The following is a 310-nucleotide window of genomic DNA, read 5'->3' as shown; positions in this document are numbered from 1 at the left end:
AGCATTGAAAATATTTAGACTGACCCAAATCTCTGTGTTTCTGCAGCTGAAGGGCCCCCATCCCCCCCCCGGGCTCGGGATGCTTGGCCGGGCACAAACCCGGGCACAGGCGGATGCTCGGCGGAGCTCAGCTTTCGGTGGTGCTTCGTTCCTTGGTTGGTTGTTCTTGGTTTATTTTTTTTTTTTTCCATTATAGACATTATTAAAAAAAATAAACTTTACAATAATACATTTTTAAGTTGTTGTTGCCATTTGAGCATCTTTTTTTTTAAAAAAAAAAAAAGGACAAAAGGAAATTAAAAAAGCCACA

Source organism: Athene noctua, chromosome 28 (genome assembly GCF_965140245.1).
Source record: "Athene noctua chromosome 28, bAthNoc1.hap1.1, whole genome shotgun sequence".
Taxonomy (NCBI): Eukaryota; Metazoa; Chordata; class Aves; order Strigiformes; family Strigidae; genus Athene; species Athene noctua.
This window is presented reverse-complemented; position numbering follows the sequence as displayed.